The sequence below is a fragment of the Argiope bruennichi genome, chromosome 10 (assembly GCF_947563725.1).
Source record: "Argiope bruennichi chromosome 10, qqArgBrue1.1, whole genome shotgun sequence".
NCBI classification, from domain to species: Eukaryota; Metazoa; Arthropoda; class Arachnida; order Araneae; family Araneidae; genus Argiope; species Argiope bruennichi.
This window is the reverse complement of record NC_079160.1, coordinates 119,387,653-119,394,437: the sequence shown is the minus strand read 5'-3', so window position 1 is coordinate 119,394,437 and position 6,785 is coordinate 119,387,653. Positions and strand designations below refer to the sequence as shown.

The window sequence follows — 6,785 nt, the reverse complement described above, 5'->3', positions numbered from 1 at the left end:
AAACAGTTCCTCGGATTCAATACAAGTTACGGACATTATAATGATGGAATTACCAGAAGAAGATTCTATAAAAGGAGTTTCTGATACTCTAAATGCCAGTCATGAAAGGTTCTTTAATGGGAAAGGTCAATTAATGTCATTATTTCTAACTTCCTAAGAATTGTCCAAGTGTACAGATACTATAAGTTATTAAAATGATTCAATTTATAGTGACAATTAGCTGATTGTAAAATACTTAAATTCGTCGACAACTCGATGTTTTTAAATTAATGCTTTTAAATTTAATTTTCATGCCTATGTTCATATTTACAAAGATAAATTCACTACGTAGCGTGGTTTCAATTATAAATTGATTTATTATTAACTTTATTGTTACTGTAAACTTCTATTTATTTCTGAATTATTTTTATTATTTAAAAGTATTCATACATCGAGTTTTCAAGAATCGTAAGAAAATAATTTTTAGATTCCTTAAAAAAAATCCTTAAAAAAATTGAAAAATTCTTTTCTTTTGAAAAATTGCGATAAGTTTTTTTAAACGATTACTGAGAACAAAAATTCAATGATCATTTTTATGTAAAATTTCAAAGCTTTTTTCCCCTTTACCTTAAACTTTTCTATTTTCAATATCAATTTTTAGTTTGTGGTGAATAGCATATAAGCCAGTTAACAACTACGCTGCAAGAGCAATTGCTTTTGCATAATGGTTATGTTACTGGACTGCGAACCACAAGGTTCCAGGTTCTATTCTTCGCTCATAACATACCACTAAATTAGTGACTTTGGACGATGAACTTTCAACCTTCGTACAGCTGTTGTGGCGCCATCTACCCGCAACCAAAGTCGTCAGATTCACTTGACGCAGCAAACCAAAGTCGTCAGACTCACTTGAAGCAGCAACACAAAAAGGCCGCAGCAAACCAAAGCCGTCAGACTCACTTGACGCAGCAACACAAAAAGGCCGCAGCAACCCAAAGTCGACAGACTCACTTGACGCAGCATCCACTCAATCATACACGCTCGCCATGACGCTTGACGCTACCCAACTGGGTACAGGCCCATTAAACAACACCTAAATACATCACCACTCAACAGCCATACCGTTCGTCTCACCTCCGACTCACTGGAGGGAGAGTCTGTTGTGAATAGCATATAAGCTAGTTAGCAACTACGCTGCACGAGCAATTGCTTTTGCATAAGGGTTATGTTACTGGACTGCGAAACACAAGGTCCCAGGTTCTATCTTTCGCGCATAACATATCGCTACAAGTTTACAATATTAAAGAGAGATTAGTAAATTTCTTTGCACTCTATGGAAGACTTTATACATAATCATTACCTCCATATATTGAATATATTTAGATAGAATTCATACATAAATGTATCCTCAGCGTAGCAATAGAAAGAGCATTTACTACGATTTGAACAAATTTATTCTAAAAGCTATGTGTTCGAACCCCCTTTTTTTACTATTTCCCCCAAAGAGAAATGATTATTCAAGTGTATCAGCAAAAGCAATGTGAGTCTCATTTTAGAAATGTTTTCAGTTGAATAAGAATATTTGCCTGCTGAATAAAAAGCGCTTTTGCATTCAATAATTTAAAAAAAAAGTTTAAATTTGGTAAATAGTTCAGATGTAGTATTTAAATTATAAAACATAAATTCATTTGAAATTTGGAAGAATTTGAAAGCGAGAAAAGACGATTTTACAAATAGTAATTTTTGGTCTGAACTCAAGGGCATTTAATTTGAGTAAAAACAGATTAAGATTCTTAACCGCAAATATTCTTTCTTAGGCTTCAACAATGGAAGAAAATCAGGCCATTAAATATTTGAGGAAACAACGAAAACTGTTTGAATCTCATATTTATAAATTGGAAATTAGACAAAAAAAATCACCATAAATTCAGAAAATATTAAATATTAAATGTAAAAATATTAAATATTAAGCATAATAATAACATAAACATTATTTTTGCTCTGTAATGTTTATAAACAAAACTTTAAGAAAACAACTGTAGCTAAACAAATTTCCCTTAACTAAAAAATAAATAAAATTCTAAGTACAATTTGTGCTTCAGATGCATTCTTTCCAATCGATTAAAATTAAGATTTGATACAAAGTTATGCCAGTTAAAAGATCCTATATAATAAATAAGATATATTTCAATCATTGCATTTTTCAGTTATCGTTATTACTATTTTTGAAAGTACAGACCCATAATCGGTCAACCTTTTGTGGGATTTCGCTTCAAATTTGTTAAGTGTCGTTTTGTAGTTATCATGGTATTCAGAGGAAGTTTGTCGGACAGACAAACTTCCTCTGAGCGGATTTTGCTCAACATTTTATTAAATATTTTTCAAAATTGTGATTTCCTCAAACTCGAAGATTCATCAAAATCTCAAGTTCGAATTTTTTGACTGTTTCAATATTTTCTCTGTTCTTCATACTTTATCTATACTTCTATGAGAAAATAAAAATTAAAACGTTTGGATTATTTCAACGACATTATAACATCATCAGAAATATCGCTTATCTACCAAAAAACGCAATTGAATTAACTAATTCTAACCGCCTTTTGTCGACCAATTTATAGACTTTTTAAGCTGTGGATGGAGATTTAATAGAGAATGCAAATTTAAAAAAATATTTCTCCTTCTTATTTGATAAGACCGAAGAACATGAAATTAATTGAATAAGTTACAACAAATTATAACGCTTGTAAATTAAAAATGTATACCCTAAGATATAAATGCGGAATTGAAAATCTTATTTCGAAGGTCGTCAAACTCGGAATGTGGAATTGAAAATCTTATTTCGAGATTAATGCCCAAAGGAATCATTTTTTTAAATCTTAATTTTAATATTGGCAAAAGTACTCGATTCGGTGTTTTGGTGAATAAGCCGGATGTTGTTATCGTGTCATCCTGTATTTAAAAAAAAAAAATACAGGATGACACGTATACAGGATCTTTTACATCTTTCTTCCTGTAAATGAATAGAGATTTTGATGAATTCCATCCATAGACTTTTTAATATTTCGCAGTTTTATTAATTAACGAAAAGTGAATCCTTAAAAACAGTTTGAACTGTTTAAAGTATTTTGTTTATACTTGACTGCTGCCATTCGGCAATCTGAGCTGATAATAAAAATGAATGTGTGTGTGTGTTGGCGCTATACATGCCAGAAAACCAATAGCTACTACATTTATCGCATGTATATCTTTGAGGGCTCACATATGTACCTAGAAACGGTTTAAAAAAAATTAATTAGAATTTTATTTAATTAAAAATGAAGCTGAATTTAGGCTTTTATCCGTATAAATATTATTTTACACTATTTTAAAATATTAAAAAAATGTCCTTTTAACGATATAAATTAAATAATCGTGGACATTTTTGCTGAATTGCTAGAATTTAATATATATATATATATATATATATATATATATATTTTAAATTTCCAACAACAATTTACATTTATTGTCTTGAAGTTCAAACCGTTTTCATCATTTCATTAATTAGTTGATCGCGTAACTTTTTTCCATTATTGAAAATTAAAGAACAAAGGTACTGCCTAATATCTGCGTAGTTTACAAGAGGCATAAAAAGTGAAGTTACAATATCGCGAGCTTTAGAAGATAGGTGAAGCGTATATTTAAATTTCTAATAGTATCATGATGTCAGTGATCTCAGTTAGAAATGTTTATGTACACAATTAACAGGTGATGATAATTCGGCGAAATCATGGACACAGGTTGTATCTACACGATTTAAGGAAATCTATATATAAACAATATTTCCAACTATTTAGCCGCTCTCCAAAGGCGAATAGTTTTAAATAAAAAGAAAGTCACACTCTATTTTGACTAAAACTGATTAAGTTATGAAAACTTGAATACTATTTCTTAAAAGGAAAAAGAAAAAAAACCTAGCGATTTTAGTTTTCTCCATCTACCGGTTCAAAAATGGTGCCTCAACTAGCTCTCAAAATTTTCCAATTCTCAGAAATTTCTCAATATTTTTCCAAAAGGCTTATTGATGTAAAATTATGAAAATGCTGATTTTTCTAAAACTGTATGTTCAAAACTTTATAATTCGATCAGATTTGATCTCAAAAAATAGAAACAGTTTTTTTTTCTTTAAATTTAAAAGCTGAAGTGTCCAAAACATTTCACAGAATACGATTCTTTAGGACCAAAAGATTATATAAAATTTGAACACCGTAATTTTTTAAAGTATACTTATAGACTGAAACGAAATAAAATATTTTTATTTATGTCATTTAAATCCCTTTGAAAGCAAAATTGTATTTCATGAGGAATCAGAGAATTTTTTTATTGAATAATTCTTTGAAATATGAAATAAATTATGAAATTTTTTCTTTAGTGCACATAAGACTTCGATGCCGAACGATTATATATTCTGCACTCATATTTTTTTTACAAAGCATTCTTGTTTTCAGCAAAAAAAAAAAAAAAAAATTAGACAGATATAATAGAATGAACATAGCAGAATAAGATTTCTTTAATAGTACGAGTTATATGTCTATCAAAATTTGAAGCTTAATGTTATTTTGCTGAAGAAGCTATTAAGAGAAAAGTTACATAAATATTTAATTCAGAATTTTTGTAAGCACTTATTCTGGCTAACCGGCTGGTTGCCAATGGGGGCTAGTATGTAATAAAAGTAATATCTGTGCTATGTACAATTGTATTTTATATATATAACTTCATCACACATATTTTAACTGCTATTTTTTCAGCAAAACCAGTATTTGCATCTCATTCTTAAAGGTTTATTAAATAAAAAAGAGTATCAAATACACTTAATATACAAATATATATTTGTATGCATTAGCATACAAATATATTTCTTTTTATCGCGTTTAGAAATAACTAGTTTTTAAAGTTTAAAAGACATTTTGAGATTGGGTGATATTTTGTACAATAAAGGATAGGTGGAACTCATGCAAATACATTAATTTATAAGATGCTCTAATCTCTTATTACTGTTATCAGTTTCCGCATATTATGGCAGTGCTTCCGTATAAAATTAAGGCTAGAACGTTTATATCAAACATTCCTTCTCTTAGATGCATGATTTGAAACGTGATTGATTGCTGTCGAATATTTTTTGAGGACGAGACATTTCCTTTTCGGTTCTTCATCCTCACTCGTTCCGGTGTAGAAGTTGCTTACGGTTTAGATGTGCCTGAAATAAAGAATGTTCACAGTTAGATTTTGTTCATCAACATAATTGTATCCACAATTAAAGAATGTGTTTTAAAAATAATTTCATTCTGGGTAAGTTTTGAATTGCATGTATTATCTTAATTAGCATCTTATCTGTATTCTTATTAAATGCGAGGAGATAGGTTTTTTTTTTTTATCAAAAAATATCCGCAGAACATGTATATTTATTATACATCTGTCATATCCTGATAAGTTTTTTATTTGAAAATAACATTGAAATGAACTGTAAATACATCATCTAAAGGAAATTTCAAGTCAAAATCTCTAACATAAAAATCATATTTTCTACCAAATTTTTCAAAGTCAATTGTATTTTCGTAATGGCAAGTAGAGAATTTTAAATCAATATAAAATTTTTATTTATTCACTCAATAATAAAATAAAATTCTTATTTTAGACTCCTTTGCAAAATAATTTTTGAACAATTTTTGAATTAATTTTTGAAACAATTATTGATTTAACCAGATCGATCACATCAGGTCTTTTAGGTCCATAAATGAAAACATTAACTAAACTTTCAAAATTCGTTTGGTTTTTATCTCAGTAAACAGCAGATATAATTGCACAAACATTTTCTTGAAAGAAATGATCAGTTGAGGCTCCGCAATGCATATTTCGTGAAATGAAAGCAACAATGCTTGAATAAGTTTTTATAGAACGAAGCAAATTTTCAGAAAATTCTTCTTTGAGTTGAATTTCAACCTAATTTATACCGAATTTGTCGCCAGTATGGTACCTACTCTAAGCAGGCAAACAGATTAGTTCTACAAGTAAACATAATGCTGATTTGTTTACTATTTATTTTTCGCTTGTTGAGTTGCATATCTTCAACACCAATTTTGAAAAAAAAAAAAAAAAAAAATGGGAAATAAACATTTATTTAAGTTTCATTAAATTGCGTTTTATAATTAAAAGTATTATTAATGCTAAAAGAAGATTCTAGTGTCATTTTTAAATTGGATTTCGAACAATTACTACTTTTCCTTTTGCAATTATTATAGAGTTAATTTATTCTAATTAAAATCGTCTGTTCACGAATTTTGTCAGAATCAAAAATGAACAATTAAAAATATCTGCTCAAGCTTTTTGAATCGTTTGCCAAATTTCTCAATTTTTCATTTTAATATTATTTGTCATCCTAATGGAGTTCTTTGAGATTTGTTATTCTTTTATGGATTTCCCAAGAAAATTCCATACGTCTATGTTTGTTCAAGAAACCGATGTCTGATGATTGGGATATCAAAAGTTAAAGTAAAAAGTGCTAGGATGCTTTTCAAGGTGATTATATTCACTTTTATTTTATGAAATTGTGTTCAATCAAATTTCCTATATTTTATTATAAATGGATAAAACAAACAAATACTTTATTAAGTATTCTTTAGGAAATTATATTCCTTGAAGTTAATCGTGTTTTTACTTTCTCGTCTATGAAGAAGTATTGTAATCGACAAATAAGTTCGAATTCGTGATTTTGACGAATCTCTTCGTTTTAGAGCACTATGAGTTCGAAAAACACATTTTCGGATAAT

The 6,785-nt window shown here is 28.7% G+C and overlaps 1 protein-coding gene across 1 annotated transcript in view; it reads left to right on the top strand.

The window, feature by feature from the left end:
* The first annotated feature begins 5,243 nt into the window (after positions 1–5,243).
* LOC129989363 (A.superbus venom factor 1-like) overlaps positions 5,244–6,785 on the top strand; it is a 184,637-nt gene continuing 183,095 nt past the window's right edge. The window contains exons 1-2 of the mRNA XM_056097853.1: positions 5,244–5,307; positions 6,442–6,534. The gene's annotated coding sequence lies outside the window, so the exon portion shown is untranslated. The remainder of the gene's footprint in view (positions 5,308–6,441; positions 6,535–6,785) is intronic.